Below are 20,240 nucleotides of genomic sequence, written 5' to 3'. Positions count from 1 at the left end.
CATTTCTCTCGTCTATCCCATAGTTTCCAATAACAGTTTCACCAGTCTTACAGGTTCCAACCTTCGCATTGAAGTCTCCCATTACTATTTGAAAGTGACAGTCACTCCCCTTCTCACAGGTTTCATGTAGACTCTCATAAAAGAATTCTAACTCCTCGTCAGAGTGGCTTGATGTGGGCGCATATGCTTGCACAATGTGCATTTTGTATCTCTTAGAGAGTTTTAGAACTAATCGCGCAATTCTACTTGAAGTACCTTCTAATACAGAGACCTTGTTCACGAGATGTCGGTTGATTAGGAATCCTACTCCATTAAGCCCTCCTTCTGGTTCACTACAGTAATAGAACAAATTACCAGAATTCAAAAGGTAACACCCTTCTCCTTTACGGCGTACTTCAGATAGACCGATTACGCTCCAGTTGATCTTTCCAAGTTCATCTTCGAGCTCTTCTAATCTGTCATTGCTTAATAGAGAACGACAGTTGTACGTGCAGAGCTGGTAGGTTTGGATTTTTCCTGTGGTTGTTTCTCTTTCACGGGACATCAAAGTAGCACCCACCCGGAGATCCGATTGTGGGGCTATTTTACCTCCGGAATGTAGGAATTTCACCTTAATGTCACTCATTGTCTTTTGACTTAAAGGATGTGAAGCATAATCACCACGCCTGCTTCATTGACGGATTGGTGATCCTCCCGCACTGATCGGCTCGCCGACCCAGCTTTCCGCTGGGATTGGTTACCCGAACCTTCCGCTGGGTTGCTCGGCTTAACGGGGACACCTCTTGTAGGTTACGTGCTTGGAGTTGGAGTGTGAGAGGCTAGAGGACTCAAACTTGCCGAGTCCTTATGTTATTGTTGCAAGATGGATTACAACGACGCATCACACTCCCATTACTCACAAGAGAGTATATTTGGGAAATAATTACGTGAAAATATGAGCAGATTTGCGTTTACAATTTAACTTTTTCCTATGTAATTTTATTACGTTTTCAAGTTAACAAATCATTCATTTTTCCACAGTATGATGTCTTATATGTTGTGAGGATAATTTTAATAATTAACAGAGCAGTATTTACAATATGTAAATTTTATTTGATGCCATGAATGCTCAGTGATCGCGAATATTATTGGAGAAAATGTAATACTTTCGGAACATGGCTACGAATATCCAGATATGTATTAATTGGAATTTGAACTTTAGTAATGAGAGAATGTTAGCATTTTTTTTTAAAAGCTTTCATTATTTTATTTTATTTGAGCCAGCGCTGACTCTAGTTTTTCAAATGATTAAATAATACAGAATTAATACTACCCAGATTTCACTATATCTCGAACATTATTTTAGTCAATAAATAATCTTATATATTTTTTCTTTAGTAAGTGACTGTGTTTTAATTTCTGTTCGGGTAACGTCTAGTTGTAAGTTAGTCAATAAGTCTTCTAGATGTAAGCAATTGATAAGTTCTATAAACGAAAAGCGATATCCCTTTGAAGTTATCGGTCATAGGTTCGTTCTTGTGCGTATAGATACTCCCGTGAAGCGTATCCCAGTGACCAATTTCTCTTTCGAAACCACGTAAAATAATCATATATAAAATCACAGATTTTATGAGCGGAATTGGATACCCTGAGAAGAAATAGAGAGCAACCGGGATAACTTGGCACTGACCGCTACATGAGCGGGTGCAACATTGAACACTTGTAGGACAAACTGTTTGAGTTTCTCTTTCACTTGACGTATTATTTGCAAATGTAAGTTCAATGTAATAAACACTATAGAGCCTTAAATCTCCGATATTCATTTTCAGAAAACCTTGTATATTTTTAAACCTGCTTGCCCAGTAAATTGTAGTTTATCAGGGATAGGAACAGAATTTGCAAATTTGGTGGTATTTACAGTATCCAAGTGTGAAATCCCATCACCACAAGCTGTTGTCGGTAAAACGATACCGAGAATAACACTGTCGTCTTCCCCGCAATTAATATTTTCTTCATCACTAGGTTCATTGAACTCTCACTTTCACTCAATAAATCATGATCACAATACTTTTCCCTTTCATTGTAATCATTTAGCAAAGAACACAAAACACCGTGCAATGAGGAACCCATAGTGAAAACAAACAGTGGTTAGTGTCATTCTTTTGTTTTTACCCAGTAGTTGGGCCAAGCAAGGAGGATAAATACTTAGAGCAAAGCTATTGCAATGAGAATATCTTTGAGATTCCGACGATGTGCAGCAGATGGAATTTGTGTTCAGATAGGGAATCTGCCACCTGGGCGACTGCCCTAAATGCAGATCAGTAGTGATTTATTGATTGATTGATTGATTGATTGATTGATTATATTCTTGAAGTGAGGTGTTTGTTGTGATACTGTGATTAAGGTTATGTGTGTATTATTTTGTATATATATGTGAATAAAAGCCTCATGGCTCAGACGGCAACGCGTCGGCCTCTCACCTCGGGATACCGTGGTTCAAATCGCGGTCACTCCATTTGAGATTTGTGCTGGACTAAGCGGACCGGGATAGGATTTTCTCCGGGTACTCCGGTTTTCCCTGCCATCTTTCATTCCAGCAACACTTTCCATTCTCACTTCATAGCATCTATCATTCATTAATTAAAATCACTTTAGGAGTGGCGACCCCATCGTACTAATAGCCTATATCTGCTTCATTCATTACATCCCTGACCCGGTCAATGACTGAAAAACAGGTTGTAGGTTTTCATTTTCATGTGAATAAAATTAATTGTACCAACTGGCAGCTACTCGTGTGCATCTGTGTGGCTACATTATTTTTCTTAACATCAATAAGACAGCATTCAGCTTCAGAGGATCCCTTAATTTTTAAAAATTCAAGAGACCGTTTTTCACCAAGTTAAACGGAATGACAATACGCACATCAGAAAATAAGAGCAGCTGAAGGAACAGTTTTTTTAATTAAGACGTAACATCGACACGAAATGGTGCTTTTCAAAAACATTTTTAAAATGAACAACTAAGAAAAAACACACACATCATATATAAACAAGAGTGCTGTATACAAACTAATTTTTAACATCCATTTAAGTGAATAGAAAATTGTATTAAGATAGGTTAGAACATAAGTAAATATATCTTCCCTTCCCATTACACTGCCCAAGTCAAACCTCCCCACTTATTTTAGTAAAGAAGTCCGCTATAGTGAGTACAGCAATTAACGAGAGCCCCGTTATCATGACAAATTTTGCTGTCCTTTCAAAATTCCTATATTAAACTGTATATTATCCTTTGGTTACAGTGAGAGCCCTACCACTGACGCATCCGTTGTCACAAGCGATTATACGCGTGCGATCGTTCACCTTCGGTATCGTTTCCTCACTGATTAAAAAATAGCTTTCAAGAACATTCACACCAATGCCAAAACAATTTTTAATTCTCATACCATCAATGGCAACAACAAATTCACAAACTCAGGGATATACAAATTAAAGTGCCAGTCTTGGTTTTCAACATGCGTAGGACAAACAGGCCGTAGTTTTAATATAAGTTACACCGAACATCTTAACGCCTTGAAGTATAACCACTACGCAGCCATGAGCGAACATTGTAGGGAGCAAAATCATAAGTACACAACAGTTGACCAGGATTTAAAGATCTTACGTTATGAACAGAAAGGTCCCTTACTCAATATATTGAAGAATATTTATATCGATATTGACCAATATAACAATTCCTCACACAACCTAAATGAAATTAACGAGAAGAGATATATATTATTGGAAACCTTTGTCCCTCTCATCAGTCAGCAATTTATGAATAAAAACGAGTTTCTCTAGCGACATTCCAGAACAAGACCTGCCCTTTCCTCAATATCCCGCTCCCGTAACTTACCTTACCCCACATTGTTCGTCCCCCCTCCTCCACTTCCCCACCCAACCATATCAGCACGGGCACACTGAAAGCTAAATGCAAGCTTAGTGTCAATGTGACTTGAGATGTCAAGGTCATACCACTTGAGACGACAGGTTTTTAATAAGTAAGGCCACTGAGCCTTACTTTCGCAGAATATTTTGATTTGTTTTCATCCACTCATACTCTCTTTGTTTCCATTACAGATGTTGCATACTTATTAACCACAATATTGACGGTATCACTACGTTGTACAACACAGTGTTTCATTTTAAAGAATCAGCAAGTTTTACTGTCAATCAAAACGGCCTTTCAGAAAAGAGATTTTTTACATCAATATGTCTTTTACTTTAACAATCATGATCATTGTATTTTACTTTATCAATATTTTTAATTTGTTTATGTAATGTAATGGCCTTGATGAAGATGGCCTTGAGATTAGGCTGAAACATGTATAGACATTGTCCCATCTAACAGACGGTTTGTTTTGTATTGAAAAGGAGAATCTTATAAATTCTTTTTATTTGTAAAATGATAACCTTCAATATGGAATGAGATTAATAACATGCAAAAGCAACGTAATGTAGCTGAAGACGTTCCTAGGAATGAAACCTGTTACAAATAATTAATTTGCTTAAAGCAAGTATATAGTAACATACAGGTGGATTTAATGTAAAACTAAGATTTGGTCCTGGAAATGAAGCCGATTTCTTTCAATCTGCAGAAGACACTCGAACGCTTACTAGCCAATGACAAGAATATTGCTGATCTCTTCATTCTCTTTATGCATGCGAGTCAAATAATCACGAGTATATACATTTCAAGCGTTCTGTTACTCAAAGAATTTACGCTCCCTTTTGATGCTTTAGTGACTGTTTCAGCTCAATAAGAAAACCTTTTAATTCATTTTCAAATTCCCTATTGAATAAAAGATTTTATTTTATTTTTATTTCCATGTATTTTGTTCAGAGAGGATGATTACCAAATTGTGTTTCCTCTTAAAACAAAAGCTGTTGCTGCCACCACCACCACCTCTATATGACACGGGATAATACACAGATAAAGGAGAACAGAATTAACTTACAGAAAATGAAATGAAAGAAGAGGTATTAGTAGAGTGCAGGTGAGTGAAATGAGATTCTTGAGAAGCAGAATACGGTTTACAAGAAAACAAAGAAAGTGATGGGAAATACTAAACAAAGGTGACTGTGTAGACAGAGATATATTACTCGCTAAACTCAAGAAGCTGAAATTTTCTTACAGCACTTCATCCTGGGTACAATTCTTTATCAGACAATCAATCACCACTGATCTGCATTTAGGGCAGTTGACAAGGTGGCAGATTCCCTATCCGTTGTTTTCCTCGCCTTTTCTTAAATGATTGCAAAGAAATTGGAAATTTATTGAACATCACCCTTGGTACATTAATCCAATCCCTAACTCCCCTTCTTATAAAAGAATATTTGCCTCAATTTGTCCTCTTGTATTACAACTGCTTTTTTTTTTATTTGTTTTTATGTTTTTTGTTTTTTTGCTAGTGGCTTTACGTTACACCGACACAAATAGGTCTTATTGCAACAATGGGACAGGAAAGGCTTAGGAGTTCTAAGGAAATGGTGTGAAAATGGGAATCACAGAAAACCATCTTCAGGGCTGCCGACAGTGGGATTCGAACCCACTACCTCCCGGATGCTAGCTCACAGCCGTGCGCCCCTAACCGCTTGGCCAACTGACCCAGTGATTTCCAACTTTATCTTCATATTGTGATCTTTCTTACTTTTAAAGACACCACTCAAACTTATTTGTCTACTAATTTCATTCCACACCTTCTCTCCACTGACAGCTGGAACATACCACATAGTCAAACAGCTCATCATCTTTCTCCCAAGTCTTCCCAGTGCAACATTTTATTAACACTACTCTTTTGTCGGAAAACTCCCAGAACAAATCGAGTTGCTTTTCTTCAGATTTTTTCCAGTTCTTGAATCAATTAATCCTGGTGAGAGTCCCATACACTGGAACCAAACTTTAGTTGGGGTCTTACCAGAGACTTACATGCACTCTGCTTTACATCCTTACTATTCTTCTTCTTCTTCTTCTTCTTCTTCTTCTTCTTCTTCTTTTTCTCCTTCATATGTTTCTGCTTATGCAGGTTATTCACAGAGCCTCTTCCAATCTTCCCTTTTTTCCCACATTTTATCTTTCATCACTGTCTGCCACTGTAGTCCTCTACAATTGACGTCATCCTCCACCTGATACCTCCATCTTGTTTGTGTTCTTCCAATTGGTCTTCTTCCAGATTGTGTCCATTCCAGAGCTCTTAGTAATCTTTCTTGTCCCATTCTTTTGATATGGCCGAACCATTTCTGCCTACTTCTCTCTCCATAGTTTCTTTCAGAGGGTTGATCTGTAGCGTGCTTTGTATGGTTTCATTTCTTATCTTGTCCCTCCTTGTTTTACCCAAGATCCCTTGCAGAAAGCGCATCTCTGTCACTTGTAATTTACTCAGATCTTTTTTTGTTCAAGTCCAACATTCTGCTCTATAGGTCAATATTGGCAAATAATACGATTTATATATCATGACTTTTGCTTTGAAAGGTACACAGTAATAACATTTTGAGCAATTTCCTATCCTCTCAAAAATTCCTTCCTTGATGTTTCCTTTCCCAGTTTTCTTACTTCCTAGGTATTTAACAGCATTTACTTCTTTAAGAATTTTTCCATTACACCTAACATATTTCTTTTTTTCTTTCTCTACTGATTTTCATTATCTCACTTTTTGTTAAACTTACGTCCATGCCTGCTTCTTCAATTGTCCTCTGCCAGGTATTTAATTGTTCTTCCAATTTTTGTTCATTTTCTTCCTGTATCATTACATCATTACATATGCTATGACTTTCATATCATTTGCTGTTGACCCTACGCAAACTTTCCTCATAATGTTGCCCATCACTATATTAAAGAGCACTGGTGAAAGTATACTTCTTTGTCAAACTTCTCTGTCTCTTCTAAACCATTCTGATTTTTTTGCCATCTATTATAACACAGTTCAGACATTTGTTATACATGTTTCTATTTCTGAATTGCATTTCTCTTGACAATTCCATTCTATTAATCCCTTGCCATACCTCTTCTCTTCTAACCATGTCATAAGCCTTTTGTATATCTATGAATGCAAGTGCGATGTCTTTCCCAAATTCCCATTTCTTTTCTACTACTTCTCTAGCTGTAAATATGGCATCAATAGTTGATCTTCCAGACTTAAATCTTTGTTGTTGTTCTCCTAATTTTGAATCTGTCTTGTTCTTGACTTTTTGTGACACAGTGAAGCTATTCCTCTGTAGTTCTCACAAAGTGCCTTATTACCTTTTTTAAAAATAGGTACAATAATTGCCCTTGTCCAATCATCAGGATTCTCTCAATCAGTCCATACGATCTTCATTATTTTATACAGCCACTGCATTCCAATAGGTCCTGCAGCTTTGATCATTTCCACTGTGATGTCATCTATTCCAGGAGCTTGTCCATTTTTCATTTCTTATACAGCTTTTTCTGCATCAAGCATTTGTAGATCTTCTCTCCCTATTTCATCGGATCATTTATTCATCCCTTCCACTGTAATGGTGATATTTATTTTATCTTCATCTATTTCCTTGGGCTCATTTGTTTCATTTCGTCCTTCATATAGATTTTGGAAGTATTCTTTCCATACTTTCAAAACTTTTTCTTCCCACACAGGTTTTCCATCTTTGTTGATGACTTTTGATGTATTTTCTGTTTGCTTCCTTCTCTTACCTAATATGTGGTATAATATTTTCTTGTCATTCTCCTCTATCTCCTTTGTAAATTTTTCCCAGGACATCTTTTTCGCCAATGCTATCATTTTCCTTGCTGCTCCGCTTAGTCGTTTCCATTTGTCTCTATTATGTTCCGTTCTGTTTCTGAACCATTCTCTCCATGCATTATTCTTCTTCTTGACTGCATCTGCAATTCTCTCATTCCACCATGGAGTTTCTTTGTGTCTGACATTTGTTGAAGTCCTTCCACAGGTTTCTTCTGCTGCTTTGACTACAGCCTGTTTGAACCTTTTCCATCCTTCCTCAAAATTCTTCCTCTCATCTTTAGGAAGTTGAGTATTAATCTTTTCTCTATATATCTCTTGGATTTCTCTATCTTTTAGTTTCCAGCATTTGATTTTTGCCTGTCTCTTCCCCCCAATATTTACCCCTTCTGAATTTCAACAATGTCCCCACCAATAGTCCGTGGTCACCATCAAGATTAATGCTTGGTATGGGCTTCACATCTGTCAAGCAACTTCTGATTTCCTCCGTTATTATTATTTAATCAATTATGGATTTCTGTTGCAAGTTCCAACTGTATCTGGAAAACTTGTGATTATCTCTTTTCTTACACTGTCCATTACAAATGATCCATTTATGGCATAATCCCGAATGCCATCCATTATTTTTCCCCCAAAATATTGGTTCTAAATCTTCGGTGCGGGTCGTATACAAGCCGTTCAGTCTTGTAAATATTTACTACGTTTACATGGAGTACCTATTGAAATAGATTTGAATATGGTTACATACTCAATATACCGTATGTAAACGGGCATTCAGGACTTATTGTGTTTTAGTTGTGTTCTAGAAAAGAAGATTGATTTTTTCTCAATAAGGTTACAGTGACATGTAAGGTAAAGAAATACGATAAATCAAAGAATATGGGTAAATATGGAGTAAATATGAAAGCCGCTGCTGCGGATGCTTGATCGTCATTTGTTTCACAAGTGTTGCTGGCATGCTGGGTGCACGAATAGCTGATCTTGTGGGATACCCTACTTTGCGAAAGTCGAGACTGTTGGCTATGGAAGTCTACTCCGCTCACATTCGAGTTCCGTATCTGTCCCGCGAAAGTGCTGTCTTCATAGAAAGCGATGGATTCAAAACGGCATCTGCGGTCATATGCTGTGCGTGAGAAACTTAAAGTTGTAAGTGAAGTTGAAATATAAGGAAATCATGCTGTTGGCAGAAAGCATGATATTGATGAATCGTGTTTTTGTGATGTTCGGAAGAAGGAACATCTTCTAAAAAGTAATGGCAATCGCAGAGCATTCCGTGGGCGGAGCACAGGGTTTCGAGAAATTGAAGAACAACTCCACAAATTTGTGATAGAAAACGTGAGTTAGGATATGGTATTTCTAGTGAAATGTGTCAACTGAAAGCACTAGAGATCTCGAAAGAACTCAAAACACAGGGTTTTTACTGCAAGCCGTGGATGGGTCCAAAACCTTTATCGGATAAAGGGATTGTGCATTCCGAGTCTATTTCACAAAGTCTCCCTGAGGCGTATGAAGAAAAATTGACAGCATTTCAGTGTCACATTAGTCGTTTAAGGAAGCAAAATTCTTATTTGCTGTCGTAAATTGGGAATGCTGACCAGACACCTGTCTATTTTGAAATGCCATTGGAAAGTACAGTGGATACAAAGCGTTCTAAAAGTGTAACCATCAGAACAGGTGGTAAAGAAAAGCAACGTTGCACAGTAATGTTGTGCGTATTAGCGGATGGAACCATTCTCCCTCCATATGTGGTTCTGAAAAGGAAAACAGGAAAACACTTCCAAAAGGAAACTTGCTGTCCGGTGTTATTGTTAGAACACATGAGTCCGGCTGGATGGACAGTGCGTTAGTTGAGGACTATGTGAAGTGTGTTTGGCAACGTCGCCCGGGAGCTTTGTTACAAAAACGAAACATGCTTGTGTTGGACAGTTACTGAGGACATACAACTGATGCCGTAAAAGATATGATGAGGAAAGAAAAAAAAAATGATATTGCAATAATTCCCGGAGAACTCACTTGTATCATACAGGCGTTGGACGAGTGCATGAACCGGCCTTTCAAAACTGCAAAGAAACAGTTATACACCAAATGGACGTCTGATGGTGACCACGCGCTAACAAGAACCGGACAACTGAAGAGGCCTCAAGTGGGACTAATATGCAGCTGGATCAAGACCGCATGGGCGCGCATTCCCAATAATCTAGTGTCCAAGATAATTTCAAATTCAGTGGATGTTAGTGAGGACAGCTATTTGTGGAAAGATGCCAGTGACGAAAGTTCCTATGGTGAAACTTCAGATGATGACGGTGAATTGTGAATGATCTGAGTATTGGGCCGATTCTATTTAAGATTTTTTGTAATGATTTTATTAATTGTTAGCCGCCTGAATTTATATTTGTGGTATATTCGAAGAAAATTAAATAGATATGTAAGTTATTTGATTTTTTTTCTTTCTGTATTTTGCCGTCTCAAATTTAGGGTATGGGTCTTATTCGGTGGCGGGTGGTATTCAGGATTATACAGTATTTCTCAGACACATGTCTAATAACATCTCCTCTTCATCATTCTGTGATCTTCTCCGTGGCTTCCTATAACTGTTTCATATCCTCCTCTATCATTCTCAACTAGCATTGAAGTCTCTTATAGTCTCCTATAATCACAGTCTTGTTTGATGTTACATCATCCTCCAGTTTAGTGAAGAACTCTTCCTTTTCATCTATTTCACAACCTATTTGAGGAGCATAAACATGGATTATTTCAAGGATATTTCCTTCCATCATCAACTGAAGTTTAATTATTCTGTCACAAACATAACCCACATTGAGTACGTTGTTGGCCAGTACTTTAGCCAATATTATTGCAACACCATTTTTTCTTTTGTCTCTTCCTGACCAACACATTTTATATCCCCTCTCCAGCACCTTATTACCACACCCTTTTTCTTTCTTATTTCACATAGTCCCATTATCAGTACGTTTCTGTGAACAGGGATGTCTATCATCAGAGCAGTTTTGGCCGTCAAACCTGACATATCTGCACAAAGGCCTTGTCATTTTCAGTAGTGGTTTTACATTCATCCGAGGCTCGCTTGATTGTTGAAAGCGATGTTAATACGCTACCACTGGCTTGCTAGGCCTATCATGGATCTTTGCATTAATATTTTGTTATGGACTAGCTGGTCAGTGCTTGACATGCATTGCCCCATGTCAGTAAGGTTTATGGTTTACCCGCCAATACTCGGGAGGCTAATTGCAGTTGTTACCCACTGGGTGATGGAGTCACCACGTCCCTATGCCAGCATTGTTACTACAACCCCTAAATGCCCTTTTAACCACGTGCAAGTATGTGTATCCTTTATTTAGAACCCCATTTATGTGATTACCTCAATGAAGATCTTTCCTTATATTAAAACGTATGTACTTACAATGATCCCCGGAAGGAACCTTCACCCCATCAATGCAGTAATTATAATTGGGAGGAATTTTCCTATTTGTGAAACTCTTAACGCGACTTTTAAGCCGTTTATCATCATACCATTGCCTACTATCTACCTCACAATGTTATCAAGGTCATTTTACAGTTGCTCACAATCTTGTAACTTATTTATTACTGTAGACAAAATAACAGCATCCTCAAAAAGCCTTGTCTCTGATTATATATATATATTACAATTGGTTTTACGTCACACCAACACAGATATGTCTTATGGTGATGATGGGATGGGAAAGGCCTAGGAGTGGGAAGGAATCAGCTGTGGCCTTAAATAAGGTACAGCCCCAGTATTTGCCTGGTGTGAAAATGGAAAACCACAAAAAGCCATCTTCAGAGCTGCTGACAGTGGGGTTCAAATCCACAATCTTGCACGGCAAACTCGCCCGCTGATTCCACTTTTTTACTCATATAATTAATATATATATATAAGAAAACATAAAGGTCCAATAATACTGCCTTGAGGAATTCCCCTGTTAATTGTTAGTGGGTCAGATAAAGATTTGCCTACTCTAATTCTGCAAGTTCTATTTTCTAGAAATATAGCCACCCATTCAGTCACTCTTTTGCCTATCTTAGTGGTCATCAGTAGCGTGTATCAGTGGGAAACGATACATCTTCATTGCAAACCACTAAGGTGGGCTTGGCACAAGGTGGAGTATTGTTACCTCTTCCGTTCTCATTGTATATGAACGAATTATGTGAAATGTTACCAACTGCAAAAATCACCTATGCAGATAAAATCCAATTATACATTCACGCAAAGCCTAATGACTTAAATAATTCAATCACTAAGTTAAACGAAGACCTAGCAAACGTTAAAGAGTGGACTAGCAGACATGGTGAAAGTGAACCCATCAAAATCACAGGTCATAATAATTGGTACTTGTAAATCATATGTTAAAATACAAAACACATCTATACCCACTGGAATCTCAAAAACATAGTGATCATGTAAGGAACCTTGGAGTAATGTTCGAAGTTGGTTGGAACAATGTCACAGAGATTCGTCAAAGATCCCCAAAAGGAAACTATTCATTACATTCTGCAAAAAGGATGAGAGACTTCCTTCTAAGGAACACAAGAAAACTTAGTTCAGAGTCTAATATTCCCAATATTTGACTTCAGAGATGTAGTTTATGATAGTATGAGCAAAACACTTTCATATCAACTACAGTGAAACTACAACGCTTGTGCTCAATTCATATTAAATATCCCAGTCCAAACTCATATTAGCACTTTCCTCTCTCAGCTGTCATGGGTAAGATTGACCAAACAACGTAAATAGCACGCTGTTTTCCTTCTCCACAGTGTACTGCAAACAAGCAAAATGGACTTTAAATACGGTACCTGTACCGTTCTGATAGAGCTCCCTTAAGGTCATCCACACGATCCCTCTTGTCCATTCCCATTAATCATAGTAACTCGTACAACAACTCATTTATACCACTACCATACGTTCCTGGAACTCAGTCCCAGCAGAAATTAGTGGCATAGGCAATCCAAGGCTATTTAAAAGGAAGTGCTCAATGTTGAACTCAAATCTGTAGAAAGTAAATCTCACTAACATCATAAAAACCTAATATTTAGTTATTAATCATCAATAGGGATACAAAATTACAGAAGTTAAGTAAATTCATTTTAGTGATATTTAGAAATACGATGTTTAACTAACAAAGCCAAAGCTAAATAGTATCATAGCCACCATCGTTGGTCATCGGCTTAGATGGGCAGACCATATCCATCGTATGAGTGACAACAAACTCCCTCAGCAAATCCTGTATGGTGAACTCAGCACTGGCAAAAGGACTCGTGGTGGTCCTCTGAAGCGATATGAAGACCAACTTAAGCAGACCATGAGAAGAGTAGATATAAACCCAAATTCTTAGCATACTCTCAAAATGTATCGCCCTCGCTGGCGTGCTGCCATCCCAGCTACAGTTGCACAGTTTGAGCAGGAACGTCGAAGGCAGGAAGATGAAACTCGCCAATGAAAGAAGCCATGTCAAACACTGCCACGTCCCCCACCTTCCATTGGATACAATATGTTTGGCTGCATGTTTTATGCAGGAATTGTTCTGATAAACCATCAGCTCCACCTTCATTGTGTAGACTAAGAATTACAGAATTGCAAGCGAGAAACAAAAACACGGACACGAGTATCAGCCAAGGACAATATGTATACTACGAAGACAAGTCAATAAGTATCTGCAATTCTGCTCTAATTGTCTGTAGGTTGGCTATATGGTGTTGTGTATTCACTAGCCACTAGATGGCACCATTGTCTACATCTGTGTTAGGTTTCAGCATTATCAGATCAGTACAGCTTGCGCTGTAGTGACGTAAAGATGGCCGCAGCACACTCTGTTTGCATCAAGAAAGAACAGTGTTCAGTAATAAGTATTTTGTGGTCTGACGAAGTACCAGGAGTGGAAGTTCATAGAACAGTCACTCATCTGTTATTCAGGATCATATCACACACTTTTTCAATATTGGCATCTGTTATGGCTGCAGATGGACGCCCGGATCTTTCCTCGTCCTACACGCTTGTGCAATCCCTTTTGAACTGTTCATTCCACTGGTAAACACTTCGCTGTAGCAAAACATTGTTCCTGTATTGTGCTGAAAGTCTTCTATGATTTTCTGCCCCTGGTACATCCTCAGACCGGAAAAAGCAGATTACAGAATGCTGCTCTTACTTCCTGCACTAGATTGGAGTTGGCAGCAAGTAGATGAGTGGAAGACTGAGAGACAAGATTGTCGAAGAGAGTAAAGAGAGGAGAAGACTCGAACAAACTTGGTGGGATGAGAGGAAACGATGGAGAGGCTTATGTGCTATATAGTACCCTTCAAATTTGGCTCATAATAAGCATTTTTATTACGTGTTCTTAAAGTCTGACTCGTTGGCTGAATGGTCAGTGTACTGGCCTTCAGTTCAGAGGGTCCCGGGTTTGATTTCCCTTCTTCATACTCACACAACACACTACACTACCAACCACCACAGAAACACGCAATAGTGAATACATCCCCCCCTACAGGGTTGGCGGCAGGAAAGTCATCCGGCCGTAAAACAGACCTAAATCCACATGTGCGACGCAGTTCGCATCCGCGAACCCCACAGGTGTGGGAAAAGCGGTAGGATAAGAAGAAGAAGATTATGCGTTCTTAATGGCTAACAACATTATTCCATTGGGAGTGCAGTGTGAAGTTTTATTTGTGAATGGGTGTGTTCTCATTCAGATAACTGGTTTGATCAGTTTTGGGGAGTGTGCAGACTATTGATTATTCCAGCCTTACGATCAGTAAACACATGGTATTCACGTGACCAACCAGGAATTTTTCAAGGTTGCTTCCGCATGTACTTGCGCGTGTCAAAACTCAATCAGAGCCCAGTAATTTCTGGAAAGAATTACAGCCTATCACAGAACATCAAGACAACCAATTATGTGCGTCAGGAATGTGCCACACCTCCACAGCCGAGGGAATATAAGTTCGAGAAAAATGCATAAAATCTCTCTTTAATTGTGATTCTCTATTGCTGCAGATTTTTGTGAGCTTCAAGTTAAGTGTGTTCATCAAGCTATTTATTCGACGTGGTCATACTTAATAAATATCTAAAGCTGTATGTGTCAGTTTCAGCCACCATCAGAACTTCAAGAAAGAAGAGGACCTCTACAATTCATAATAACCATCTACGCCTATCTTCAAGAGGAGCAAATAATTCACCTACGAAAATGGACTTTTGCTGTCGGCATGTGTACTAAATGTAGGCACATTCTAACATGAAGGAGAAAGCGACCAGGACGACCTGCGACATGTGAGCAGATTCAGCCACCTGGGAAGAGATCGAGTCTTATCACAAATTTAAGTAAACTTTTGTAACATTATTACTGTTCATCTATGCAGAAGTAGTATGTGCCTCTTCATTTGTATTAGTTTTTATATTAGATCAGTGCAATTTTGCAATATTTTCATACTTCATTCTTCTGGTGTCATGGCAGTGTTGTTACGTTGAGTGTGAATGTTATTTGGATTCTATTAGTGTAGTTTGCTGTTGAATGTCTTCCGGGATTATTTCTAATTCCCATGCAAATATTCAAACGTAATGTTTAAAAGTAATGGACCTCTTGGATAAAATAAAATTTAATTAAACAATTCTAAATTTATGAACTCGTGTGGGACAAATTTATGTTGTGTCTTATATGACGTATTTCAGTGTGCATTTCATCTTATGCATTACTCTGGATTTATGCAGGATAGTGTCATCTAATTCAGTGTTAAATTCAGATTTGTGGTAGGACTAAAAATCACCACTAATAATAATAATAATAATAATAATAATAATAATTATAATAATTATAATTATAATAAAAAAATTTAAAGCTGGGTTAAAATAAAGCGATAAATAATATTTGCTCTTCTTGCGAAATATTTAATGTGTGTTCTGTTGTGAATTGCAGTATGAGCCTGGAAATGGCAATCCTGTGGGATTAATTTGTGGATTATTTGGAGAAGCATGTGTGTTGGGTTGGGTTACCATGCATTCTGCAAATTTTGAGCACGTGTTAATTGATATTTATGACATTTAGCAATAATAACAATTTAACGTGGCTCACATATCACGTGTCCGGTGACATTGAATTTAACCTTAATGATGTGCATGATAATTGTTGACCAGTTCTCCTATATGGATGTGTAAGCTGGACTCTGAATCCAGTCATAGAAAAACGTATTGATGCCTTTGAAATGTACCTGTATCGCAGTCTCTTGCGGATATCTTGAGTAATGAATATCTCAAATGTTGAGGTCCTTAGTCAGATGAGAAAGCAAAAAGAACTACTGCTCACCATGAAACAGAGGAAAACACAATACCTAGAACATATCACGAGAGGTGGGAGGTATCAGTTATTACAGCTTATTATCGAAGGAAAGATACAGGGGAAGAGATCTCCTGGGAAAAGATGAAATTCATGGCTGAAAGACTTTCAAACATGGCACTGCCGTACTTCAGAAGTGGCATTCCATTCTGCGCTGTTAAGATCAGAGCTAGTTACGTGGATCACCAACCTCCACTTGGAGACGGTGTCTTAAGAAAAAAGAGGAAGTTCTTCTGAGTATTAAATTGCTGAATTTGTATGTGATCGACATTGTATTAATCCTGCTATTTTCTTTTAAAAGTTGATTGCAAATATTCAATCATGTGTTACTAATTGGCAGACTTAATTATTTACCAAATACTGTCATCTGACTATTCTATTGATAGGATTAGGACAAAACTCAGAAATAAAAATTAAATTCTAGAATTCATTTTTAAATAATATAAGTAAAATATGTGTGAATGTGGAGTGAATGCAGTAGTTAGGAATATTTTTTTCTTGTGATTTATTCAAATGTGGTTTTAACCTAACCACGTGTTCAGGTTATTTTGACGTTGTTTGTCCACATTTATTTTCTGGAAATTAATTATGTTTAGTGAATTTTATAGTATATTTAAGTAAAGTTCTACATTGATGTGCTATTTAAAAATGAATAGGCCCAATCTATTTCAACCTCGCATAAACAATGTTTATAATATTTTTTAAATATTGTAAAATTTTCCATAGTGTTGTGTAACATTAATTTCTAAATGTCACAAATTAATTTCAATCACATTTGGCAGGATTTTTATGGAAAGAATGCTTTTTTAAGGTTATAATTACGCTTGTGAAGTTTTAAATCAGTATAATTGTTTGAAATTACATTAATTAAAATATACCCGAGAATGTAATTTATCCAAATTTATTGTTAGGAATTTTTGCAATATCAGCGGAATCTATCCATAATTAAAATGAAATTATGATGTAAATATTTCAGTATTATTTTGTGAGAGTTTCACAACGTTATTATCATTCAAAGATATTTTCACTAAGAAAAATGTTCTATTTTCCTGAGCCAGTTTCTGTTAAGTTCACGGTTCAAAGAAGTTAAGATGAGGTTCACCCTCAAAAATTTTGTTTTCCTCAAGCCAGATGGAGGCTAATTTTGAATTTTATTTACATTTCAGTGTAATTCAGGCTTCAATGTGGAAGGGCCAGAGAGTCAGAATTGTATAAAACTGTCTTATGAGAAGAAAATGCATAATGACCTCAAGATTTTGTTTGTAAAATTTTGCTTAATTTTTGTTCAAAGGTGTGCTATTAGCAATAAATGTCAAACCTTATTTTTAAATTGTTTGTTTTTCCATTGTCGTCAGTCCTTGTCCTATTAACTGCCCTTAAAAATTAGTGACGCCAGTTAACGAAGGGTCCATCTTTGGGACTCTCGTTCACCAGCTGAGACTACCCAGGAAATAGGGGGCAATATACACCCTCCCAATGGCACGAAAGTATGCTAAATGATGAAGAATACAAAGTTTGTAAATAATGAAGCCATACTTGAATATTTGAATATAAAGGAAGCAATCAAAATTTACATGCCCCCTCTTCGCTCTACCTACATAATATCTGGACAACACTTACTCTTGAAATTAGCGCTTAACAGCCTTTAGTGTATGGCTTATCATAATATTAACATCTAACAGATACTCTCTATTTCAATTCCATACTTTATTTACCTTCCAGTGATGAAGAGAGTTTCCAGAATGCTCCACTTGCTCCATCCCTAGCTCCCCCTCCTGACCGCATGGTACAGTATGCTAGATTATAACATCCAATAGGAAGAACCCACAATGTTCCACTAGTTACTCCTCTGGTAACCCTCCCCTCTCTGCCAAGACTATGCTATGCCCGAAAATTTCCATTTGCCTCTCCATGACCACAGTCCTGAAATAGTGTTTGGTGACAACAGACTTAGCATCAGCAGTCTAGAGAATGTGTTAATACTTGTAAATTCGTTATCTGTTATTACTTGTCCATATTATCACCTAACTCTCTATCATTGACAAGTCTAAGCAACGTAAACAATATTGTAGATATATATGGATATTTTAAGTGATTTGATAGAATCTGAGGATATTCTTGTGGAATGAAACATATCATTCTTTGTGTAATATTGCGTATTTTTACAGGTTTGTTTATAGCAGGGCCTCTCAAACACCCAAAATCTCACGCGTGCAGATCGAGGCACAAGAGCTCCGTGCACTGTGCATCGGTGCCCCTCGGCATGGCTCGGATCAACGCTTCGTCTCTAAGCTACTCGGCTAAGCTCGGCTCAACTCGGCTATACTCGGCTCAACCCAGCCCGGATTTGGAGCGCTACTGCGCAAGTGGGGCAGATGGAGACAGGCGGAGAGAGAGAGAGAGACAGGCGTGAGGAAAGAGAGAGTAAGTGCTATTGCTCCACATCGAGGAGTGTGGGGTCTGCAATCTGGTCAACCAAGCCAAGTCGTCTTTTGCACCGTGCACAGTGCATGCACCACGCGCATGCACCCTGAGAATCCCTGATTTATAGTGTATAATTTATATTGAAATTGTTGTGTGTTTGGCAGTGTGGAAAAAAAAAAAATGAAATGGCGTATGACTTTTAGTGCCGGGAGTGTCCAAGGACAGGTTCGGCTCGCCAGATGCAGGTCTTTTGAATTGACGCCTGGAGGCGACCTGCGTTTCGTGATGAGGATGAAATGAAGACGACACATACATATACACAGCGAAATTAACCAATTAAGGTTAAAATTCCCAACGCTGCTGGGAATTGAACCCAAGACCCCTGTGACCAAAGGCCATCAAACTAACCATTTAGCCATGGAGCCGGACAGAATGGATAGTTTTTATGTTACATGAACACAGAGATCAAACTGAATAAGGAAATATGATTATTAGTCTTAGCTGTAGGGACAAATGTAATGTGGCATTAGACTGCTCACCTGGTTTCCCCTCCTTCACCTTGGCGAGTTAAGGCATGTCCTGCTTGTGACAAGCTCTCTCACTGTCCACAAGATTTGTTTCAAGACTGTTTGCCTCCATGTTCCCCACTGCATTCCCAGCAATATTCTGAAGAGCGTCCTTCTGAACCTTTATCTCTTGCACTGGAAAGTGGATTTTCTCCGGGATAGCTTTCTGCTGCGCAATATTCACACCATCTTTGACCAAGCCATCTTGTTCAGCAATATGAGCTTTCTGCTGTTGAATGATACTTGGAATGTTCTTGACTGGGTATCTCTGTTCTGGAGTTTTAACTTTATCTGGGATAAATTTGTTTTGTGACATATTTGGATTGTCTTTGCCTGGGAATCTCTGTTCTGGATTTTTAGGTTTTCTTGGGATAACTTCACTTTGTAAATTATTTGGATTGTCTTTGCCTGGGAATCTCTGTTCTGGATTTTTAGGTTTTCTTGGGATAACTTCACTTTGTAAATTATTTGGATTGCTTTCAGCTGGCAAACTCTGCTCTGGAATTTTAAATTTTTCAGGGATAACTTCATTTTGTTGGATATTTGGACTCTTCTTGGCTAGGAATCTCTGTTCAGGAAGTTTAATTTTATCGGGGGTAGCAAATTTTCTGGTCAATATTTGTATTGTTCATGGCTGGAACATTAGCTTTCTCTGGGACAACAATTTTCTGCTGACTATCCTTGGCGAGGACTACTTGTTCAGGAACACCGACTTTCTTTGAACCATCGCCGCCAACGACTTTGTTAACTTGTTCTACTGTGAGGTTCTTAGTCCATTCTATCTCCTTCTTGTGCTCTTGCAGTGCTTGAAGGATCTGTTTCTGCTCTTGAAGCAATTTTATTTGTTGCCCTTCGTGCTCCTCGATTTTACGTAGAAGTTCAGCGTCTTTCTTCTCGGCGTCATTCTCTGCCCTCTTCTCTGCTTCAGCCAACTCCTCATCCTCTTTGCGATTGGTGTCTTGGTCCACGAGCTTTGCCTCCTCCTCTGCCTGTTGGTCCGGTGCTGCGCTCTTAGACTTGGCTGGCGCCACTAGTTCCTTTGACTCCGTCTGCGCCACTGGATCCTTCGCGACCACTTTAGGAACATCTTGAGGCTAGACTGGTACTGGATGCTCCTGCCTTGCTTCTGCAGTTGCTTGTAACTCCGCTGCATCA

General features: G+C 38.3%; 1 protein-coding gene across 2 annotated transcripts in view; it reads right to left on the bottom strand.

The window, feature by feature from the left end:
* The window catches only part of LOC136857451 (uncharacterized), a 74,206-nt gene extending 54,775 nt beyond the window's left edge, over positions 1-19,431 (bottom strand). For both annotated transcript variants that reach the window (XR_010858538.2, XM_068225192.1), the window contains exon 1: positions 19,059-19,431. The gene's annotated coding sequence lies outside the window, so the exon portion shown is untranslated. The remainder of the gene's footprint in view (positions 1-19,058) is intronic.
* Between the last annotated feature and the right edge of the window lie 809 nt (positions 19,432-20,240).

The sequence above is a fragment of the Anabrus simplex genome, chromosome 1, assembly GCF_040414725.1.
Source record: "Anabrus simplex isolate iqAnaSimp1 chromosome 1, ASM4041472v1, whole genome shotgun sequence".
In the NCBI taxonomy this organism is placed as follows: Eukaryota; Metazoa; Arthropoda; class Insecta; order Orthoptera; family Tettigoniidae; genus Anabrus; species Anabrus simplex.
The sequence above is the reverse complement of the archived record's forward strand: the minus strand, read 5'-3'. Positions and strand labels throughout refer to the sequence as shown.